Source organism: Arachis ipaensis, chromosome B7 (assembly GCF_059453495.1).
Source record: "Arachis ipaensis isolate K30076 ecotype BB chromosome B7, ASM5945349v1, whole genome shotgun sequence".
Classification (NCBI taxonomy): Eukaryota; Viridiplantae; Streptophyta; class Magnoliopsida; order Fabales; family Fabaceae; genus Arachis; species Arachis ipaensis.
In genome coordinates this window covers 100418625-100442009 of record NC_142442.1, presented here as the reverse complement: position 1 = coordinate 100442009, position 23385 = coordinate 100418625, and the positions used below count along the sequence as shown (strand labels likewise).

The 23385-nt window shown below is 39.0% G+C and overlaps 3 non-coding genes across 3 annotated transcripts; all 3 read left to right on the top strand.

Moving 5' to 3' along the window:
- The first annotated feature begins 1010 nt into the window (after window positions 1-1010).
- LOC148553520 (small nucleolar RNA R71) lies at window positions 1011-1118 on the top strand. Its single transcript, XR_015893220.1, has one exon. It is a non-coding gene; the product is annotated as a small nucleolar RNA R71 (small nucleolar RNA).
- Window positions 1119-9266: 8148 nt separating this feature from the next.
- LOC148553519 (small nucleolar RNA R71) lies at window positions 9267-9374 on the top strand. Its single transcript, XR_015893598.1, has one exon. It is a non-coding gene; the product is annotated as a small nucleolar RNA R71 (small nucleolar RNA).
- A 13693-nt stretch (window positions 9375-23067) lies between these two features.
- On the top strand, window positions 23068-23175 carry LOC148553518 (small nucleolar RNA R71). The gene has a single exon (XR_015893596.1). It is a non-coding gene; the product is annotated as a small nucleolar RNA R71 (small nucleolar RNA).
- Window positions 23176-23385: the final 210 nt, after the last annotated feature.

Genomic DNA, 23385 nt, shown 5'->3' with positions numbered 1-23385 from the left:
TTCAGCTTCATGATTGCACCAAGAAACTTGGCAGTTTGCTCTTCAGTGACATCCTCATTCTCTTCAGAGGAGGAATACTCATCAGAGCTCATGAAGGGCATAAGGGGGTTCAATGGAATCTCTATGGTCTCTAGATGAGCCTCAGAGTCCTTTGGTTCCTCAGAGGGAAGCTCCTTATTGATCACTGGACGTCCCAGGAGGTCCTCCTCCTTGGGATTCACGTCCTCTCCTCTCCTCAGAGGTTCGGCCATGGCGCTTATGTCAATGGCCTTGCACTCTCCTTTTGGGTTCTCTTCTGTATTGCTTGGGAGAGTACTAGGAGGGATTTCAGTGATCCTTTTACTCAACTGGCCCACTTGTGCTTCCAGATTTCTAATGGAAGACCTTGTTTCATTCATGAAACTTACAGTGGCCTTAGATAGATCAGAGACTAGATTTGCTAAATTAGAAGCATTTTGTTCAGAGTTCTCTGTCTGTTGCTGAATTGATGATGGAAAAGGCTTGCTATTGCTAAACCTGTTTCTTCCACCATTATTAAAGCCTTGTTGGGGCTTTTGATCCTTCCATGAGAAATTTGGATGATTTCTCCATGTTGAGTTATAGGTGTTTCCATAAGGTTCACCTAAGTAATTCACCTCTGCTATTGCAGGGTTCTCAGGATCATAGGCTTCTTCTTCAGAAGATGCCTCTTGAGTACTGTTGGATGCAGCTTGCATTCCATGCAGACTCTGAGAAATCATATTGACTTGCTGAGTCAATATTTTGTTCTGAGCCAATATGGCATTCAGAGTATCAACTTCAAGAACTCCCTTCTTCATAGGCGTCCCATTGCTCACATGATTCCTTTCAGAAGTGTACATGAACTGGTTATTAGCAACCATGTCAATGAGTTCTTGAGCTTCTGCAGGCGTTTTCTTTAGGTGAATGGATCCACCTGCAGAAGTGTCCAGTGACATCTTTGATAGCTCAGATAAACCATCATAGAATATATCCAGGATGGTCCATTCTGAAAGCATGTCAGAAGGACACTTTTTGGTCAACTGTTTGTATCTTTCCCAAGCTTCATAGAGGGATTCACCTTCTTTCTGTCTGAAGGTTTGAACATCAGCTCTAAGCTTGCTCAGCTTTTGAGGAGGAAAGTACTTGGCTAAGAAAGCCGTGACCAGCTTATCCCAAGAGTTCAGGCTGTCTTTGGGTTGAGAATCCAACCATAATCTAGCTCTGTCTCTTACAGCAAAAGGGAAAAGCATGAGCCTGTAGACTTCAGGATCTACTCCATTAGTCTTAACAGTATCACATATCTGCAAGAATTCAGTTAAGAACTGAAAAGGATCTTCAGATGGAAGTCCATGAAACTTGTAGTTCTGCTGCATTAGAGAAACTAATTGAGGTTTCAGCTCAAAGTTGTTTGCTCCAATGGCAGGAATGGAGATGCTTCTTCCATGTAAATTGGAATTAGGTGCAGTAAAGTCACCAAGCATCTTCCTTACATTATCATTATTTTCGGCTGCCATCTCCTCTGCCTGTTCGAAAATTTCTGAAAGGTTATCTCTGGATTGTTGTATTTTAGCTTCTCTTAATTTTCTCTTCAGAGTCCTTTCAGGTTCTGGATCTGCTTCCACAAGAATGTTCTTGTCGTTGCTCCTGCTCATATGACAAAGAAGAAGGCACAGAAAAATAATAATAATAATAGAGATCCTTTATACCACAGCATAGGGATCCCTTTGTGAGTGGAAGAAAAGAGGGGGAGACAAAGAATGTGATGTAAAGGAAGAAACACAACTGTACGGATGGAAGAGATGTGAGATGAGATGTTAGGATATGAATGAATAAATAGAATAGGATGGGGGAGGGATAATTTTCGAAAATTATTTTGAAAAAGAGTTAGTGATTTTTGAAAAATGGTTTTTGAAAATGTTAGTATTTTTTTTTTTTTCGAAAATTTTTGAAATCAAAAATAAAAATAAAAATAATTAGTTAATTAAAAAGAAATTTTTGAAAAAGGGGGAGATATTTTCGAAAATTAGAAAGGGAGAATTAGTTAGGTGGTTTTGAAAAAGTTAAGAAACAAACAAAAAGTTAGTTAGTTAGTTGAAACAAACTTTGAAAAGATAGGAAGTTAGGAAGTTAGAAAAGATATTTTGAAAAGATATTTTTGAAAAAGATAAGATAAGAAGATATTTTTGAAAAGATATGATTGAAATTAGTTTTGAAAAAGATTTGATTTTTAAAATCACAATTAATGACTTGATTCATGAGAAATCACAAGATATGATTCTAGAACTTAAAGTTTGAATCTTTCTTAACAAGCAAGTAACAAACTTCAAATTTTTGAATCAAAACATTAATTGTTTATGTTATTTTCGAAAATTTGTGAAAAAATTAAGAAAAAGATTTTTGAAAAATATTTTTTGAATTTTCGAAAATAACTAAGAATTTTGAAAAAGATTTGATTTTTGAAAAAGATTTTGAAAAAGATAAGATTTTCAAATTGAAAATTTGATTTGACTCATAAGAAACAACTTGATTTTAAAAATTTTTGAAAAAGTCAATCCAAATTTTCGAATTTGATGAGAGAAAAAGGGAAAGATATTTTTTTGATTTTTGAAATTTTTATGAAAAACATGAAAATTATGCAATGCATGAAATTTTTAGATCAAAACAATGAATGCATGCAAGAATGCTATGAATGTCAAGATGAACACCAAGAACACTATGAATGTCAAGATGAACATCATAGACACAATTTTGAAAAATTTTTAATGCAAAGAAATCATGCAAGACACCAAACTTAGAATTCTTTAATGCTTACGCACTAAGAATTCAAGAATGCATATGATAAACATGAAAAGACACAAAACAAAAAATCATCAAGATCAAACAAGAAGACTTACCAAGAACAACTTGAAGATCATGAAGAACACTATGGATGCATGATATTTTCGAAAAAAATGCAAGATGCTTATGCAAGTGACACCAAACTTATGATATGACTCAAGACTCAAATAAGAAACACAAAATATTTTTGATTTTTATGATTTTCTAATTTTTTTGGATTTTTATTTTATATTTTTCGCATATTAAAAGGAAAAATAAGGATTCCAAAAATTTTTAATATGAATTCCAGGAATCTTGCCATGTTAGTCTAAAGCTTCAGTCCAAGAATTAGACATGGCTCACTAGCCAGCCAAGCTTTCAAAGAAAGCTCCGGTCCAAAACACTAGACATGGCCAATGGCCAGCCAAGCTTCAGCAGGTGATCATGGATCAGCAGCAGGTGGATGAGCAACAATTAAGTTGCTTTTGATAACAAATTGCAAGCCTCAGTCCAAATGAATTTAGACATGGCTTTACAGCCAGCCAGGCTTCACATGCTTCATGAAACACTAGAATTCATTCTTAAAAATTTTGAATAAATTTTTGAAAACATTTTTATTTTTTTCGAAAACAAGAGAAATTTTTTTGAAAATATTTTTGAAAGATTTTTGAAAAGAGAACGAAAAGAAAGTTACCCAATCTGAGCAACAAGATGAACCGTCAGTTGTCCAAACTCAAACAATCCCTGGCAACGGCGCCAAAAACTTGGTGCACGAAATTGTGATGTCCAGGCTCGAACAATCCCTGGTAATGGCTCCAAAGCTTGGTGCTTTGATCTTAATACATAATTGTCACAACTTCGATACAACTAACCAGCAAGTGCACTGGGTCGTCCAAGTAATACCTTACGTGAGTAAGGGTCGAATCCCACGGAGATTGTTGGTATGAAGCAAGCTATGGTCACCTTGTAAATCTCAGTCAGGCAGATATAAAGTGATAATGGTGTTTTCGAATTTAATATAATAAAATAGGGATAGAGATACTTATGTAATTCATTGGTAGGAATTTCAGATAAGCGAATGGAGATGCTTTTCGTTCCTCTAAACCTCTGCTTTCCTGCTATCTTCATCCAATCAGCCTTACTCCTTTCCATGGCTGGCTTTATGTGATACATCACCATTGTCAACAGCTACTTTCGGTCATCTCTCGGGAAAATGATCCAATGCCCTGTCACGGCACGGCTAATCGTCTGGAGGCATCACCTTTGTCAATGGCTTCATCTTATCCTCTCAGTGAATAATATGCTCACGCACCCTGTCACGGCACGGCTATTCATCTGTCGGTTCTCGATCATGCTGGAATAGGATTTACTATCCTTTTGCGTCTGTCACTAACGCCCTGCAATCGCGAGTTCGGAGCTCGTCACAGTCATTCAATCATTGAATCCTACTCGGAATACCACAGACAAGGTTTAGACTTTCCGGATTCTCTTGAATGCCGCCATCATTCTAGCTTACGCCACGAAGATTCTGGTTAGGAGATCTAAGAGATATTCATTCTAGCTCAATTCATGTAGAACAGAAGTGTTTGTCAGGCACGCGTTCATAAGGGAGAAGGATGATGAGCGTCACACATAATCATCACCTTCATCACGTTCTTGGGTGCGAATGGATATCTTAGAAGCGAAATAAGAAGAATTGAATAGAAAACAGTAGTACTTTGCATTAATCTTTGAGGAACAGCAGAGCTCCACACCTTAATCTATGGAGTGTAGAAACTCTACCGTATGAAAATACATAAGTGAAGGTCCAGGCATGGCCGAGATGGCCAGCCCCCTAAACGAGATCAATAGTCTCCTAAGATGAACAATGGATTAAAAGTGAGACCAAAGATTGTCAAAAAGACTAGTAAAAGGTCCTATTTATAATAAACTAGCTACTAGGGTTTACATGAGTAAGTAATTGATGCATAAATCCACTTCCTGGGCCCACTTGGTGTGTGTTTGGGCTGAGCTTGAGTGTTGCACGTGCAAAGGCCATTTGTGGAGTTGAACGCCAGTTTCTGTGCTAGTTTGGGCGTTCAACTCTGGTTCTGGATCCTTTTCTGGCGCTAGACGCCAGATTTGGGCAGAAGGCTGGCGTTGAACGCCAGTTTACGTCGTCAATTCTTGGCCAAAGTATGGACTATTATATATTGCTGGAAAGCCCTGGTGGTCTACTTTCCAACGCAATTGGAAGCGCGCCATGTCGAGTTCTGTAGCTCCAGAAAATCCACTTTGAGTGCAGGGAGGTCAGAATCCAACAGCATCAGCAGTGCTTTTTCAACCTCTGAATCTGATTTCTGCTCAAGTCCCTCAATTTCAGTCAGAAAATACCTGAAATCACAGAAAAACACACAAACTCATAGTAAAGTCCAGAAATGTGAATTTAACATAAAAACTAATGAAAACATCCCTAAAAGTGACTAGATCCTACTAAAAACATACTAAAAACAATGCCAAAAAGCGTATAAATTATCCGCTCATCACAACACCAAACTTAAATTGTTGCTTGTCCCCAAACAACTGAAAATCAAAATAGGATAAAAAGAATAGAATATACTAAAAATTCCAAACTATCAATGAAACATAGCTGCAATCATATGAGCGGGACTTATAGCTTTTTGCCTCTTGAATAGTTTTGGCATCTCACTTTATCCATTGACGTTTAGAATGATTGGCATCTATAGGAACTTCAGATTTCGAATAGTGTTATTGACTCTCCTAGTTCAGTATGATGATTTTTGAACACAGCTTCTTTATGAGTCTTGGCCGTGGCCCTAAGCAATTTGTTTTCCAGTATTACCACCGGATACATAAATGCCACAGACACATAATTGGGTGAACCTTTTCAGATTGTGACTCAGCTTTGCTAAAGTCCCCAATTAGAGGTGTCCAGGGTTCTTAAGCACACTCTTTTTTTGCTTTGGACCTTGACTTTAACCGCTCAGTCTCAAGTTTTCACTTGACACCTACACGCCACAAGCACATGGTTAGGGACAACTTGGTTTAGCCGCTTAGACCAGAATTTTATTCCTTTAGGTCCTCCTATCCACTGATGCTCAAAGCCTTGGGATCCTTTTTATTTGCCCTTGCCTTTTGGTTTTACGGGTTATTGGCTTTTTGCTCTTGCCTCTTGGTTTTAAGAGCTTTTGGCTTTTTCTGCTTGCTTTTTCTTTTTCTTTCTATTTTTTTTTCGCCTAATTTTTTTTTTTCTTCTTTTTTTTTTTCTGCAAGCTTTATTTTTTTGCTGCTTTTTCTTGCTTCAAGAATCATTTTTATGATTTTTCAGATTATCAAATAACATGTCTCCTAGTCATCATTCTTTCAAGAGCCAACATATTTAACATTCTTAAACAACAACTTCAAAAGACATATGCACTGTTCAAGCATACATTCAGAAAACAAGAAGCATTGTCACCACATCAATATAATTAAGCTAAGTTCAAGGATAAATTCGAAACTCATGTACTTCTTGTTCTTTTGAATTAAAACATTTTTCATTTAAGAGAGGTGATGGATTCATAGGACATTCATAGCTTTAAGACATAGTTATTACTACTAATGATCATGTAATGAAGACACCAACATAGATAAGCACATAACATAGAAAACGAAAAGCAGAAGAATTAAGAACAAGGAATGAATCCACCTTAGTGATGGTGGCATTTCCTTCTTGAGGAATCAATGATGTCCTTGAGCTCTTCTATGTCTCTTCCTTGCCTTTGTTGCTCCTCCTTCAGTGCTTTTAGATCTTCTCTGATTTCATGATGGATGATGGAGTGCTCTTGATGTTCCACCCTTAGTTGCTTCCAATAATTGTGTGGAAGAAAATGTATCCCTTGAGGTATCTCAGGGATCTCTTGATTTGCAGTCAAATGTTCTACCACTGAGCTATAGACCCTTGATGGAAGCTTTTGTCTTCCCTTTCCTCTTTCTAGAGGTTTCTCTGGCCTTAGGTGCCATCAATGGTTATGGAAAAACAAAAAAGCTATGCTTTTACCACACCAAACTTAGAATGTTGCTCGCCCTCGAGCAAAAGAAGAAAGAATAGAAGAATAAGAAGAAGATATGGAGGAGATGGATGGGAGTGTGTATTCGGCCATATGGGTGGGATTGGGTGGGAGAGAGATGTTGAATTTTTAAAGGTAGTGGGTGTATGGATGTGAGTGGTAAATGGAAAAAAAGAAGGGATGATCATGAATGGAAAGAGAGATGATGAGGTAGGTGGGGATCCTGTGGGGTCCACAGATCCTAAGATGATCCTGTGGGGTCCACAGATCCTGAGGTGTCAAGGCATTTACATCCCTGCACCAATTTAGGCATGTAAAATGCCCTTGCACACAACTCTGGGCGTTCAGCGCCAGGTTGGTGCCCATTTTGGGCGTTCAACGCCCCTTTGCTGCCATTTCTGGCGTTGAACGCCAGAACCATGCTTGTTCTGGGCGTTCAGCGCCAGGATGCTCCCATTCTGGGCGTTCAGCGCCAGAACTATGCTCTGTTCTGGCGTTTGAACGCCAGACAGATGCTCCTCCAGGGTGTGATTTTTCTTCTGCTGTTTTTGATTCCGTTTTCAATTTTTATATTTATTTTATGACTCCTCATGATCATGAACCTATAAAGACACATAACTAAGAAAAATATAGTTAGATAAATAAACATTGGGTTGCCTCCCAACAAGCGCTTCTTTAATGTCAATAGCTTGACAGTGGGCTCTCATGGAGCCTCACAGATGTGCAGAGCTTTGTTGAGACTCTCCAACACCAAACTTAGAGTTTGGATATGGGAGTTCAACACCAAACTTAGAGTTTGGTTGTGGCCTCCCAACACCAAACTTAGAGTTTGACTGTGGGGGCTCTGGTTGACTCTGCTTGGAGAGAAGCTTTTTCTGCTTCCTCTCCATGGTTGCAGAGGGAGATCCTTGAGTTTTAAACACAAGGGAGTTCTCATTCCATTGAAGGAATATTTCACCTCTGTCAACATCAATCACAGCTCTTGCTGTGGCCAGGAAAGGTCTTCCTAGGATGATAGATTCATCCTCTTCCTTTCCAGTATCCAGGACTATGAAATCAGCAGGGATGTAAAGGCCTTCAACCTTTACTAACACGTCCTCTACTTGTCCATAAGCCTGTTTTCTTGAGCTGTCTGCCATCTCTAATGAGATTTTAGCAGCTTGCACCCCATAGATTCTCAGTTTCTCTATTACAGATAGGGGCATGAGGTTTTGTTCCTGAACCAAGGTCACACAGAGCCTTAAAGATCATGGTGCCTATGGTACAGGGTATTATGAACTTTCCAGGATCCTGTCTCTTCTGAGGCAATGTCAGTTGATCCAGATCACTTAGTTCATTGATGAACAAGGGAGGTTCAACTTCCCAAGTATCAATGCCAAATAATTTGGCATTTAACTTCATGATTGCACCAAGAAACTTGGCAGTTTGCTCTTCAGTAACATCCTCATTCTCTTCAGAAGAGGAATACTCATCAGAGCTCATGAAGGGTATAAGGAGGTTCAATGGGATCTCTATGGTCTCTAGATGGGCCCCAGAGTCCTTTGGTTCCTCAGAGGGAAGCTCCTTATTGACCACTGGACGTCCCAGGAGGTCTTCCTCCTTGGAATTCACGTCCTCTCCTCTCCTCACAGGTTCGGCCACGGCGCTTATGTCAATGGCCTTGCACTCTCCTTTTGGATTCTCTTCTGTATTGCTTGGGAGAGTACTAGGAGGGATTTCAGTGATCCTTTTACTCAGCTGGCCCACTTGTGCTTCCAGATTTCTAATGGAAGACCTTGTTTCATTCATGAAACTTACAGTGGCTTTAGATAGATCAGAGACTAGATTTGCTAAATTAGAAGCATTTTGGTCAGAGTTCTCTGTCTGTTGCTGAGTTGATGATGGAAAAGGCTTGCTGTTGTTAAACCTGTTTCTTCCACCATTGTTAAAGCCTTGTTGAGGCTTTTGATCCTTCCATGAGAAATTTGGATGATTTCTCCATGATGAGTTATAGGTGTTTCCATAAGGTTCACCTAAGTAGTTCACCTCTGCTATTGCAGGGTTCTCAGGATCATAAGCTTCTTCTTCAGGAGAAGCCTCTTGAGTACTGTTGGATGCAGCTTGCATTCCATTCAGACTCTGAGAAATCATATTGACTTGCTGAGTCAATATTTTATTCTGAGCCAATATGGCATTCAGAGTATCAACTTCAAGAACTCCCTTCTTCATAGGCGTCCCATTACTCACAGGATTCCTTTCAGAAGTGTACATGAACTGGTTATTAGCAACCATGTCAATGAGTTCTTGAGCTTCTGCAGGCGTTTTCTTTAGGTGAATGGATCCACCTGCAGAAGTGTCCAGTGACATCTTTGATAGCTCAGATAAACCATCATAGAATATATCCAGGATGGTCCATTCTGAAAGCATGTCAGAAGGACACTTTTTGGTCAACTGTTTGTATCTTTCCCAAGCTTCATAGAGGGATTCACCTTCTTTCTGCCTGAAGGTTTGAACATCAGCTCTAAGCTTGCTCAGCTATTGAGGAGGAAAGTACTTGGCTAAGAAAGTCGTGACCAGCTTATCCCAAGAGTTCAGGCTGTCTTTGGGTTGAGAATCCAACCATAATCTAGCTCTGTCTCTTACAGCAAAAGGGAAAAGCATGAGCCTGTAGACTTCAGGATTTACTCCATTAGTCTTAACAGTATCACATATCTGCAAGAATTCAGTTAAGAACTGAAAGAGATCTTCAGATGGAAGTCCATGAAACTTGCAGTTTTGCTGCATCAGAGAAACTAATTGAGGTTTCAGCTCAAAGTTGTTTGCTCCAATGGCAGGAATGGAGATGCTTCTTCCATGTAAATTGGAATTAGGTGCAGTGAAGTCACCAAGCATCTTCCTTATCTCTGGATTGTTGTATTTTAGCTTCTCTTAATTTTTTTCTTCAGAGTCCTTTCAGGTTCTGGATCTGCTTTAACAAGAATGTTTTTGTCCTTGCTCCTGCTCATATGACAAAGAAGATGGCACAGAAAAAATAGTAATAATAATATGGATCCTTTACACCACGGTATAGGGATCCTTGTGTTAGTAGAAGAAAAGAAGGGAAGAAAATCTGAACTCAAAGAGAGAGGGGGTTCGGATTTTTGGAGAGTTGATGGAAAGATGTTAGTATATCAATAAACAAATAGAAGAAGATGAGAGGGGGAAGTGAATTTTCAAAAACAATTTTTGAAAAAGAGTTAGTGATTTTTGAAAATAGTTTTTGAAAAAGGTTAGTATTTTTTTCGAAAAAAATTTTTTTTTTTATAAATAAAAAATAAAAATAATTAGTTAATAAAAAAGAAATTTTTGAAAAAGAGGGAAGATATTTTCGAAAATTAGAGAGAGAGAGTTAGTTAGGTAGTTTTGAAAAAGTTAATAAACAAACAAAAAGTTAGTTAGTTAGTTGAAACAAATTTGAAAAGATAAGAAGTTGGGAAGTTAGAGAAGATATTTTGAAATCAAATTTTGAAAAAGATAAGATAAGAAGATATTTTTTTTTTGAAAAGATATGATAGAAATTAGTTTTTGAAAAAGATTTGATTTTTAAAATCACAATTAATGACTTGATTCATAAGAAATCACAAGATATGATTCTAGAACTTAAAGTTTGAATCTTTCTTAACAAGCAAGTAACAAACTTCAAATTTTTGAATCAAAACTTTAATTGATTATGTTATTTTCGAAAATTATGATATAAAATAAGAAAAAGGTTTTTGAAAATTATTTTTTTGGAATTTTCGAAAATAATCATGAATTTTGAAAAAGATTTTGAATTTTGAAAAAGATTTTGAAAAAGATAAGATTTTCAAATTGAAAATTTGATTTGACTCATAAGAAACAACTTGATTTTAAAAATTTTTGAAAAAGTCAACTCAAATTTTCGAATTTGATGAGAGAAAAAGGGGAAGATATTTTTTTGATTTTTTTTGAATTTTTATGAAAACGTGAAAATTATGCAATGCATGAAATTTTTAGATCAAAACATGTGATGCATGCAAGAATGCTATGAATGTCAAGATGAACACCAAGAACACTTTGAATGTCAAGATGAACATCATAGACACAATTTTGAAAAATTTTTAATGCAAAGAAAACATGCAAGACACCAAACTTAGAATTCTTTAATGCTTACGCACTAAGAATTCAATAATGCATATGATAAACATGAAAAGACACAAAACAAAAAATCATCAAGATCAAACAAGAAGACTTACCAAGAACAACTTGAAGATCATGAAGAACACTATGAATGCATGATATTTTCGAAAAAATGCAAGATGCATATGCAATTGACACCAAACTTATAACATGACTCAAGACTCAAACAAGAAACACAAAAATATTTTTGATTTTTATGATTTTATAATTTTTTTGTATTTTTATTTATTATTTTTTTTTTCGAAAATTATTGTGAAAAATAAAAATAAGGATTTCAAAATTTTTAATATGAATTCCAGGAATCTTGCCATGTTAGTCTTAAAGCTCCAATCAAAGGGTCAGGCATGGCTTAATAGCCAGCCAAGCTTTAATAAAAATATGAGTGTAATTCAGACATGACAAGCCTGACATACCCTATCCAGAAGGATTGGGCATGACTCCACTGAAGTGATTAGCCAATCCCAAAGCAGTTTGGGTATGGCTTTACAGCCAGATAGGCTTCAACATGCTTCATGAAACACTAGAATTCATTCTTAAAAATTTTGAAGCCATAGAATAATTTATATTTGAAAACATTATTTTTAGTAAAATTTTTTTTTTTCGAAAACAAGTGAGGAATTTTTGAAAGGTTTTTGAAAAATTTTTTTGAAAAGAAAACAAAAAGAAAATTACCTAATCTGAGCAACAAGATGAACCGTTAGTTGTCCAAACTCGAACAATCCCCGGCAACGGCGCCAAAAACTTGGTGCACGAAATTGTGATCTCCAGACTCGAACAAATCCTGGTAATGGCTCCAAAGCTTGGTGCTCTGATCTTAATTCATGATTGTCACAACTTCGATACAACTAACCAGCAAGTGCACTGGGTCGTCCAAGTAATACCTTACGTGAGTAAGGGTCGAATCCCACGGAGATTGTTGGTATGAAGCAAGCTATGGTCACCTTGTAAATCTCAGTCAGGCAGATATAAAGTGATAATGGTGTTTTCGAATATTATATAATAAAATAGGGATAGAGATACTTATGTAATTCATCGGTAGGAATTTCAGATAAGCGAATGGAGATGCTTTTCGTTCCTCTGAACCTCTGCTTTCCTGCTATCTTCATCCAATCAGTCTTACTCCTTTCCATGGCTGGCTTTATGTGATACATCACCACTGTCAATGGCTACTTTCGGTCATCTCTCGGGAAAATGATCCAATGCCCTGTCACGGCACGGCTAATCGTCTGGAGGCATCACCCTTGTCAATGGCTTCATCTTATCCTCTCAGTGAATAATATGCTCACGCACCCTGTCACGGCACGGCTATTCATCTGTCGGTTCTCGATCATACTGAAATAGGATTTACTATCCTTTTGCGTCTGTCACTAACGCCCTGCAATCGCGAGTTAGGAGCTCGTCACAGTCATTCAATCATTGAATCCTACTCGGAATACCACAGACAAGGTTTAGACCTTCCAGATTCTCTTGAATGCCGCCATCATTCTAGCTTACGCCACGAAGATTCTGGTTAGGAGATCTAAGAGATATTCATTCTAGCTTAATTCATGTAGAACGGAAGTGTTTGTCAGGCACGCGTTCATAAGGGAGAAGGATGATGAGCGTCACACATAATCATCACCTTCATCACGTTCTTGGGTGCGAATGGATATCTTAGAAGCGAAATAAGAAGAATTGAATAGAAAACAGTAGTACTTTGCATTAATCTTTGAGGAACAGCAGAGCTCCACACCTTAATCTATGGAGTGTAGAAACTCTACCGTTAAAAATACATAAGTGAAGGTCCAGGCATGGCCGAGATGGCCAGCCCCCTAAAACGTGATCAAAGGATCATAAGGTAATCCAAAGATGCCTAATACAATAGTAATATGTCCTATTTATAATAAACTAGCTACTAGGGTTTACATGAGTAAGTAATTGATGCATAAATCCACTTCCGGGGCCCACTTGGTGTGTGTTTGGGCTGAGCTTAAGTGTAGCACGTGCAGAGGCCATTTGTGGAGTTGAACGCCAGTTTTTGTGCCAGTTTGGGCGTTCAACTCTGGTTTTGGATCCTTTTCTGGCACTGGACGCGAGATTTGGGCTGAGAGCTGGCGTTGAACGCCAGTTTACGTCGTCTATTCTTGGCCAAAGTATAAACTATTATATATTTCTGGAAAGCCCTGGATGTCTACTTTCCAACGCAATTGGAAGCGCGCCATTTTGAGTTCTGTAGCTCCAGAAAATCCACTTTGAGTGCAGGGAGGTCAGAATCCAACAGCATCAGCAGTCCTTCTTCAACCTCTGAATCTGATTTTTGCTCAAGTCCCTCAATTTCAGCCAGAAAATATCTAAAATCACAGAAAAACACACAAACTCATAGTAAAGTCCAGAAATGTGAATTTAACATAAAATCTATTAAAAACATCCCTAAAAGTAACTAGATTCTACTAAAAATATATTAAAAACAATGCCAAAAAGCGTATAAATTATCCGCTCATCAGTATCTTGGTCACAATCCTCTTCTTGGTGCTTTTGTCAATTGCCTTCACTTCTTGGATGTCAAGACATGGTTGCTGCGTGATTATTGGAGTGATTTCTTCATTAAGAGCCTCTTGTTTTGGTGGTTCCAGGAGCCCTTCCTTCATGTGATTTTCTGCTTCACTTGAGTGTGAATTCTTTGGAATGACTTCCTCACTTTCATGCTCCTCCACTCCTTTCTTTGCACCCAATATTTGACTTAATAGTTCTTTTATGGAGGAGGTTTGTTGTTCTTCCCAAGATTTCTTCATCTCTTCTTCATATTTTTCGATCACAGATTCAAGGGAAGTTTGTGAGGGTTGTGAATGTTCCTTTGTTACCTCAAGTGCAGTTTCATTTTCAACCACCTCATTCTTCATTGAAAGTTCACTTGATGCAGTGGCCTCTTTATCTTGCTCTTCCACTTTCTCCTTCATATCCATCAATTGGCCTTCATTTTTCTTGCTCAGTGGTTATAAGCTCCTCCTTATTTTCTCTAAATCTCCATTCATATTTTTGAAGAGAGCTTCTTGCCTTTTCCAGGATTGTTCTTGTCTTTCAAAAATTCCTCTGGACTTTTGAAGGAGATCCTCTGAATCACAATTTGAAGAATTGTTGAACTCATCACAGTATGGATTGCTAAGGTTTCTTTGATTTTGACTTTCCCAGTCACAATATGAGTAGTTGTTAGACTCATCAAAATCTGGATCATATTGTGTCTCTGGAAAGTGTCCCATCTGATTTCCTTGATCATCTTGTGTCTCTGAAGCAATTCTCCATGGATTGGAGTGCTCAGAATCTGTTAATTCTTGGTGATATCCCCAGCCACCATTAGAGGTTGGTGATGGTGGGTGATATCCTGAAAAATTTTGTTTAACTGCAAGATGAGTTGAACTCCATTTGTATTTTGCAAAACACAACACCATTGAAAATTGAAATTCATGTCACAGAGACAGAATTTCTCAGTGAGGTAAAAACACAAACACCTTGGTTTCAGTTTAAAACAAAGAACAAAAACAAAAAAAATGCTTGATCTAAACTTCTCACCCACTTAATCATTGTTGATCTAAATCAATCCCTGGCAACGGCGCCAAAAACTTGATGGTGTTTTTGCGGAAAACGAATTTTCCAAACACACGAAACTAACCGGCAAGTGCACCGGGTCGCATCAAGTAGTAAAACTCACGGGAGTGAGGTCGATCCCACAGGGATTGATGGATCAAGCAACTTTAGTGGGTGATTAGTTTAGTCAAGCTAACATTTGAGTGATAATTGATGCAGCAGAAAGTAAATGACAAGGAAAATTAAAGTGTAGAAAGTAAATTGGACAGTAACTTAAAGAACAAGAAAGTAAAATAGCTGAAACTTAAATTGCAAGAAATGTAAATTGCATTAAATGTAAAGGGGAGTGGGTGCTGGAAATTAAAGAGAGCAATAGATCAAAGCTTAGAGAAAATTAAACTTGCAGGAAAAGTAAATCAGATCATGAACAGAAATGTAAAATGCAGAGCACTTGCAGAAGAATTAAATTGCTTGAAAGTAAATTGAATTCAATGAGAACAAAAAGAAATGAGAACCAAAGATCAAAATCAAGCTCAATGTAAATTAAATTGTAAACTTGCAGCAAAGGAACTTATAGTAGAGGAGAAATTAAAATTTCAGAAGAAGAACAAGAGAAATCTTAGACCGAGAGGGAAACAGAATTCCTTCTCCCCTCAATCCAAGATTCAAATTCAAAGAAAGAAAAACTAGAAGAGGGAAAGCTCTCCAATTCTAATGCTCCCTAGTGAAGCCAGCCTCTATTCTCTCTATTCGGGCCCCTTTTTCTAAAATGAAAATGATGCCCTTTTATAGGCTTTTACAAACATGACAAATGAAAATAAAATTGAAAAGAAAATTACAAAGAAAATGAAATTCCTAACCAAATTGTTTCTTGTGCCTTTGAGTGATGTCAATTGGGCTTTTGGCCTTGATGGAATTGGGTTGAAAATAGCCTCTGTTGATTGCTCTTGACCTTGGGAAATATTTAAGCTTTGAACCGGACCATGAACCAAAAAAAGTTTGAGTCAAAATTTGAGGCAAACTTTCACTCAAGCTTTTTGTAGCAGCTTGCTCTTTTTGCTGTCATCCACGTTTGGCTTAAAGTTTGAGGTCAAACTTTAGCTCAAACGTGGATCCTCCCTTGCATGTCTTGTGGCGCTACTTTGTCCTCTTGTCAACATTGCCAATTTTATGCCAACTATAGACTATTATATATGGTTGGAAAGCTCTGAATGTCAGCTTTCTAACCCACTTGGAATCCACCTCAATTGGACATCTACAACTCAAGTTATGCTCCTTTGAAGAGGACAAGGTCGCTGGCTTTGGTGTGCAGCGTTTGAGGCGACGTTTGCCTCAAACGTGGTCGAAAACGCCAGCTTTTGGAGACTCAAACACATTGTTCACACCATACTATTATGCATTGTTGGAAAGCCCTGAATGTCTACTTTCCAATGTCATTAGAAGCGCATCATTTGGAGTTCCACAGCTCGAGTTATACTCCGTCGAAGGTGCAGAGGTCAGTTGGCCTCACTGCAAGTTGCCACCATGTTCGTTTATGCACATTTCGGGGCAGTTTTCTACCTCAATTTTAGTGTCCACCATGCAGTGCCATATATGCTTGGAAAGCTCTCGATTCCTACTTTCCATTGTATTTTGAATCACCTCATTTGGAGCTCTGTAGCTCAAGTTATTCATGTTGGAAGTATACCCCTTCAGGCTGTTGTGGCGTGTGGCGCCAACGTTTGCCAAAAAGCTTGAGGCAAACGTTGGCGCAAGCTTTTTCCTCCAGGGTGTGCAAGTGTGGAACCAAAATTTGCCAAAAAGCTTGAGGCAAACGTTGGCGCAAGCTTTTCTCCTCCAGGGCATTTTCAATTCTTCCAAAAGTTTGAGCTAAAGTTTGAGGCAAACTTTGGCTCAAGCTTTTTTCCTCTAAGGTGTTTTCAACTCTTCCAAAAGTTTGAGCTAAAGTTTGAGGCAAACTTTGGCTCAAACTTTTTGTTCTCTCTTGCTCCTAGCCATTCCTTCTTCCTTCAACCTTCTTCAAAACTCTTTTCACCTATCATCAATCAACCAAACACATCAAAGCTATGCTCAAAATCATGAGTTTGTTATTCTTTCATAATATATGACAATTATAGCATAAAATCTCATGAAATTGCATTAATTCATCCATGGTTGATTGAATTAAAGGAAACATGGAAATCTACCCAATTGGCTTGCTTATGGCTCAAGAAAGTGCATAAAACCTATTGAAAACAAAGGAAAAAGCATATAAAAACATGACCTGGTGACATGTCATCAAGGATGTTTCATGGCTTCCTCTAAATTGAACTTGATAGTCTTGTCTCCAACTCCAAAGGAATATATACCAGTAAAAGCATCTAGCTTGAATTTGGATGTTTTGAGGAAAGGTCTACCAAGTAGAACGGAAGATGAGCTTCTACCTTCTGTTGGGGGTATCTCAAGGATGTAAAAGTCCACCGGAAAAATCAAATCCTTAATTGCCACAAGTACATCTTCAGCTATTCCCATTACTGTGATCACACTTTTATCGGCTAAGGCAAATCTCGCCGCCAACTTCTTCAAAGGAGCTAAATTCAACCGCACATAGATGGAAAACGGCATGATGCTAACACAAGCTCCCAGATCACACATACAATCATGAAAAGTGTATCCACCAATACAACAAGACACTAAGCACGGTTCAGGATCACCACATTTTCTTGGAATAGGTTCCATCAAAGAAGAGATCGAACTACCCAAGGATAGTGTCTCCAATTCCCCTATTCTACTCTTGTGTGTACACAAGTCTTTCAAAAATTTCGCATACTTAGGGATTTGTTGAATAGCGTCAAGGAGTGGTATGGTTACCTCGACCTTTTTGAACACTTGGAGCATGTCTAAATCAAATTCCGGTGTCTTCTTTGCTTTCTTCACCATGGAAGGAAATGGAATAGGAATTAATTCATCGATTACGGCTTTCCTCTTGGGTTCCTTGAGGTTTACTCCTTCTTCCTCATGCCTTTTGTCTACCACCTCTTCTTTATGTGGAGCTCCAACAACTACCTCTTCCTCATGCATCTCTCCCATGATTCTTGGGGGTATTTCCTCCAATGTAGTCCCCGACCGTAGAGTGATGGCATTGAGACCGCCTCTTGGGTTTGGTTGGGGTTGGGATGGAAGGTTGGATGAACTTGAGGGTTGGGTGGTGTTGTTATTGGGAGTTGGTGGTTGGTTTGACATGTTCATCTTTGAGAGTATGTTGGTGAGGTTAGCCAACTGAGTGTTCAAGACCTCAAATTGAGCCTTGTTGATCTCATCTCGTTTTTCCATAGGGGCTCTAAGCTCATCAACTTGATTGTTGGAAGATGTAGGAGTTTGGTTTTGTTGTCTATGGTGTGATGTTTGGTACTTGGTGTAATTGTTTTGGTTTTGGTTGGCTTGGTAATTGGTGTTATTGTGGTGATATTGGGATGAAGATGGGTTGTTATTGTGGTGAGAAGAAGGGTTGTTCCATCTTTGGTTCTGATTGTTTCCTTGTGAATTATCTCTCCACCCTTGTTGTTGATTGCTACCTTGATGGTAGTTGCTCTGGCCTTGGGAAGGATATGGTGGACGGTTATTGTAATTCACATTGGCTACCACAAGGGCATGTTCCTCTTGAATTTGATGGCATTGGTCGGTGTAATGTGTGGTGCTAGAGCACAAACCACAAATCCTAGGAGGGCCTTCAAGTTGAGCAACCGGAGGAGGGGCTTGGATGGCTTTGATGGAGTAATACTCCCTTTGATCTCTTTGAATTTGTGTAAGAATGGTGGCCATATCCCCAAGTGCCTTGGTTAGACTTGCTTCGGAAGGGGACGGTTCTACCACACCCTTAAGGAGGTTATTCCTTGCTCTTGTGTGTTGCATAGATTCGGCGACATCCTTTATCAAATCCCAAGCTTCTCCTTCCGTCTTGTTTTTCGAAAGGGACCCGCCACTAGAGGCGATAAGCAATCTTCTATCTTCCGCACAAAGACCTCCGGTAAAGTAGCTAATGAGCAAGCGAGTGGTCATTCCGTGATGTGGACATGACTCCAATAACCTCTTGAACCGAGACCAATACTCATACATGCTCTCTTGGTCTCTTTGCATTATGCCCGAAATCTCTTTCCGGATGTATTCGGTCTTCTCCGTTGGGAAGAACTTGTCAAGAAACTCTCTTCTCAGGAAATCCCAATTAGTCACAATATCATCCGGTAGCGAATAAAACCATGTTTTTACTTGTGCTTCAAGAGAAAAAGGAAAGGCAAAAACCATGATGGCTACCTCATCGGCTCCATGCCTTCGAGCCGTGGAACAAACGACATGAAAATCCTTCAAATGTCGGATGGGGTCTTGACCCGGAAACCCATGATATTTAGGAAGTAGATTTATCAAGCTACTCTTCAACTCAAAGTTTGGATCAAGGATAGGATATCTTGCTTGTAACGGTTGAAGTATGATATCCGGAGCTCCTTGCTCATGCAAAGTGATCCAGCGTGGCTCCGCCATGTGTGGCTCACCTGTAGGATGCAAAGATGTATTAGCAGTGTCAACAGAAGAATAGGAAGTAACAGACTCCAAGTCACCCTCGGCGGTGACTAGTAATTCGGTGTTTTCCTCAAGAGAGGCCGAAGTACTAGGCGTGTAGTCCAACCGCCTTCTAGCTTGCCTAGTGTGTAACAAAGTTCTTTCAATCTCGGGATCAAAATTGGCTAAGCTAGAATTCGGTTGAGACCGAGTCATCAAACTTGAAAGTCATAGTACAAATGCAAAAGAAATTTAAACTCTAGCTAAGTATTGAAAGAGCAAATTATCTACAATATTCACATATTCACATAACCAACATCGAGGCATACATTGCAACCATTCCCCGGCAACGGCGCCATAAATTTGACACACACTAACTCTTGCGACCAAGGGATGTTGTATTGGTAAGATTTTTCTCTTTAATATCACCTCGTTGTGAGTATAGCCTACCAACAACAAGCCTTGGGGTCAAATTTAGAAGAGGGATTTGGTTGTCATAATTTCAATCCCAATAGAAATAATCGAAGTATTCAAACCTCGGGTCGTCTCACGAAGAATGGGCAAACATGTGCTTCGACATTGGTTAGAAATCCGGGGTTGAGAGTTATGAACATAAAAGTAAATGGAAAACTTAACAAACAAGTAATCTTAAATGGCAACAAATGAATTCAACTACACAAGCAAAAACCAAGCAATTCCAATGAGCAAGCAATATTCTACTCAATTCTACCTTAAGCTAAACGAATAACTACTACTAAGATACGTGAAATTGGAAATCGGGTTTCAAATATGAATGCTAAAAATAACTCTTGGCTAGGCATGGGAATTGGGGTCACAATCATTGTCCAACACTTCATCTTGACAATTATGAGGAACCAAGCTTATTAAGTCTACTCCCAAGTCTTAAGTACGTGATATCTACCCCTAAATTTGAAGTACGTCAAATGGCCCTGGCCACATCAACCCATAAGTCCCAACCTACCTACTAATTAGATTAGTAGTGGGTTGGCATCAATGAGTATCAAATTGACCACCTAGGGCTCTCAAATCATCAAATCCATTAGACCTAATGACTCAAGTTTACCCAATTCCCTTGACCTAGGCCAAGAGTGTGAAAAACTACTCCATAATCAAAGTAAACAATTCATCAAACACTTGGTAAGTGCTTATGAAAGACATGTTCAAAATAGTAATTAAATTGAATTCTACAAATACCCACTAACAATGATCAACATACAATTAAACAATCAACAAGATTAAACATAGAAATCATCAATGTAACATCAACAAAACAAGATTCACAATATTCATGAATTGGGTAGAATAACAATTAACAAGAATCATAAAACTATCACTAGATGTAAGAGAGATTATAGCAAGGAAACTAAATTGAACAATTAAAACTGTAATCAACAAAATCCAATTCACAAATCAATAAGGAAAAATCAAAATGGAAACTAGATCTAGAGAGGAACAATGGTTTCTCTCTCTAGAATCATCCAAGAAACAAGAAAAACTCTCAAAATATGTCTCCTTTTCCAAATTGACTCTCCTCTCCCTTTCCCTCAGCATTCTTGGGTCTTTTCCATGTAGAAAAAGCTTGAAATTGGGCCTTCTTGGCCTCAGAAATCGCCAGGCACGATTTTTCTTAATGAGGTCACGTGCAGCTTCCCACGCATCCGCGCCATGCGTGCGCGCGCGCCGATGCTTTTGTGATCCACGCGTGCGCGCCAGTTGCGCGTGTGCGTCGATGGAAATCTCCCAATCTGCGCGGATGCGTCCATCCTTGCGCGCCGCTTCTATCCAGTCCCACCCACGCGAGCGCGTGGAATGCGCGGACGCGCCGATGCTGCTGCTTCCAATACTTCAATTCTTCATGTTCCTCCCCTTTTGTACATGCTTTCTCCCTCTCTTCTGAGTCAATCCTAACCTATAACACCTGAAATTACTCAACAAAGATATCACGGCATCGAATGACAATAGAAGAGGGTTAAAATATGGTAAATTCAAGGTAAACAAGCATGTTTCTCATCATAGAGCAATATTGGGAAGTGAACACAAAACCATGCATTTCTTGTGAATAAGTGTGAGAATTATTGATAAAATCTCCCAAAATGAGCACAAGATAAACCACGAAATCGGGGTTTATCATCCAGCAGCCCATCCTTTCAGTGATGACACTCCTTCAAACCTAGATTGAGTGAGCATCGAGGACGATGCTTTATTTTAAGTGTGGGGAGGTCGCCATCTCTGGCGTATTTTTGGAGAACCACTACAGACTCTTTTATTTTATTTTTGGATATGGGAGTTCAACACCAAACTTAGAGTTTGGTTGTGGCCTCCCAACACCAAACTTAGAGTTTGACTGTGGGGGCTCTGGTTGACTCTGCTTGGAGAGAAGCTTTTTCTGCTTCCTCTCCATGGTTGCAGAGGGAGATCCTTGAGTTTTAAACACAAGGGAGTTCTCATTCCATTGAAGGAATATTTCACCTCTGTCAACATCAATCACAGCTCTTGCTGTGGCCAGGAAAGGTCTTCCTAGGATGATAGATTCATCCTCTTCCTTTCCAGTATCCAGGACTATGAAATCAGCAGGGATGTAAAGGCCTTCAACCTTTACTAACACGTCCTCTACTTGTCCATAAGCCTGTTTTCTTGAGCTGTCTGCCATCTCTAATGAGATTTTAGCAGCTTGCACCCCATAGATTCTCAGTTTCTCTATTACAGATAGGGGCATGAGGTTTATTCCTGAACCAAGGTCACACAGAGCCTTAAAGATCATGGTGCCTATGGTACAGGGTATTATGAACTTTCCAGGATCCTGTCTCTTCTGAGGCAATGTCAGTTGATCCAGATCACTTAGTTCATTGATGAACAAGGGAGGTTCAACTTCCCAAGTATCAATGCCAAATAATTTGGCATTTAACTTCATGATTGCACCAAGAAACTTGGCAGTTTGCTCTTCAGTAACATCCTCATTCTCTTCAGAAGAGGAATACTCATCAGAGCTCATGAAGGGTATAAGGAGGTTCAATGGGATCTCTATGGTCTCTAGATGGGCCCCAGAGTCCTTTGGTTCCTCAGAGGGAAGCTCCTTATTGACCACTGGACGTCCCAGGAGGTCTTCCTCCTTGGAATTCACGTCCTCTCCTCTCCTCATAGGTTCGGCCACGGCGCTTATGTCAATGGCCTTGCACTCTCCTTTTGGATTCTCTTCTGTATTGCTTGGGAGAGTACTAGGAGGGATTTCAGTGATCCTTTTACTCAGCTGGCCCACTTGTGCTTCCAGATTTCTAATGGAAGACCTTGTTTCATTCATGAAACTTACAGTGGCTTTAGATAGATCAGAGACTAGATTTGCTAAATTAGAAGCATTTTGGTCAGAGTTCTCTGTCTGTTGCTGAGTTGATGATGGAAAAGGCTTGCTGTTGTTAAACCTGTTTCTTCCACCATTGTTAAAGCCTTGTTGAGGCTTTTGATCCTTCCATGAGAAATTTGGATGATTTCTCCATGATGAGTTATAGGTGTTTCCATAAGGTTCACCTAAGTAGTTCACCTCTGCTATTGCAGGGTTCTCAGGATCATAAGCTTCTTCTTCAGGAGAAGCCTCTTGAGTACTGTTGGATGCAGCTTGCATTCCATTCAGACTCTGAGAAATCATATTGACTTGCTGAGTCAATATTTTATTCTGAGCCAATATGGCATTCAGAGTATCAACTTCAAGAACTCCCTTCTTCATAGGCGTCCCATTACTCACAGGATTCCTTTCAGAAGTGTACATGAACTGGTTATTAGCAACCATGTCAATGAGTTCTTGAGCTTCTGCAGGCATTTTCTTTAGGTGAATGGATCCACCTGCAGAAGTGTCCAGTGACATCTTTGATAGCTCAGATAAACCATCATAGAATATATCCAGGATGGTCCATTCTGAAAGCATGTCAGAAGGACACTTTTTGGTCAACTGTTTGTATCTTTCCCAAGCTTCATAGAGGGATTCACCTTCTTTCTGCCTGAAGGTTTGAACATCAGCTCTAAGCTTGCTCAGCTATTGAGGAGGAAAGTACTTGGCTAAGAAAGTCGTGACCAGCTTATCCCAAGAGTTCAGGCTGTCTTTGGGTTGAGAATCCAACCATAATCTAGCTCTGTCTCTTACAGCAAAAGGGAAAAGCATGAGCCTGTAGACTTCAGGATTTACTCCATTAGTCTTAACAGTATCACATATCTGCAAGAATTCAGTTAAGAACTGAAA